Below are 1,351 nucleotides of genomic sequence, written 5' to 3'. Positions count from 1 at the left end.
AAAGGGGTCGTGACCCACAGGTTGAGAACCACTGCCATAAATGCTTCATGACTTCAATTTATTGTAAAAACTGTGTGGGGAAAACTCTGACCTTGGGAGGATGAGAATCACCATCATTGGCATCGGTTGCCTACGACTGATATTATGAGACAGCCATCAGACATGCCTCCACCCTCCAATCTCAGTTCCAAATCTAACATCAACTATCCCTCCCAGGATCCTCTCTGCTTCTCTGCTGGGTTTATTCATTCATTGCAGTGGCGACACAAAATTCATAGATGTACTCATAATTATGGGATTTATTAGAGAAGTATCAAGTTACCATTTAGGTTCAGGAATGCTCAGGATACAACTGTTCCATCAAGACAACTGCTCAGGATACAACTGTTCCATCTCAGCCGCACCCACAAGCATGCTGTGTTACAAAGCTCTTTTAACTCTGCCAGTCAGAGCTCCAACATCCCCCCTCTGCCAGCATGTTTTCTGCGCAAATGTACTCAGCTTTCTTGCTGCGTAGGCTGGAAAGCCCATGGCTTCTTCTCCTGCCATTCTCCTGCTTCTGCTGCCTCTACTGCCACTGCTTCCCTGGGTGCTGTTTTTCACTCTCTCTTGAAGTCTCCAGTGGCACAGCCCTTTGTCTCCTGACTCAAGGATGTTTAGCACAGGAACTTTAGGTCAAAAAGTTGTGCTCCACTCTTGGTTCTGTTTTCTTTATTTCCTTTCTGCCTCTGAGATGGCTCATTTTAAGATGGCAAAGTTCTCAATTTCCTGTTCGGATTCCATACTCTTTGCATGGTTCCTCACCCCTACCCTCATTCAAAGGCGCCATGAACCTCATTTACATTATTAGTAAACTATCCAATCCCCTGGAGAGCCCCAAGCATCTCACATTTGAACCATCCTACCCAACCATCTGGGGGAGTCATAAATAAGATCATACTTATAAGGCCATATTAAGTAATTCACTGTACTATGGCTACAAAATTAAGATGGTAAGATATTGAAATAAAAAATAAAGAAAACACACACACAAATTTCTAATACGCATACAGTGGTATAAATGTTTCTACTCAAAAGCATAATCCATATTGAATTCAGTTGTAATTAATATTGAAGGGTGTAGTCATTGATCATCAGTAAGTACTTCAAATCTTCCTTGCTTTCAGCAATCAAGGTTGTTTCATCTACATATGGCAGGTTGTTAATGAGGCTTCTAATTCTAAAGTGTTTGTTTTTTTTTAAAGAAATAGATGTACTGGTCTGAAATTTAAAAAAATGATATGATAGCTTGAAATATCTTATTATCGCGGGATATAAGACAAAAGATTTAGAAGCCAACTTAACTAGAATC

The sequence above is a fragment of the Echinops telfairi genome, unplaced genomic scaffold (genome assembly GCF_000313985.2).
Source record: "Echinops telfairi isolate 266 unplaced genomic scaffold, ASM31398v2 ScPeMD7_7469;HRSCAF=8507_1, whole genome shotgun sequence".
NCBI classification, from domain to species: Eukaryota; Metazoa; Chordata; class Mammalia; order Afrosoricida; family Tenrecidae; genus Echinops; species Echinops telfairi.
This window is presented reverse-complemented; position numbering follows the sequence as displayed.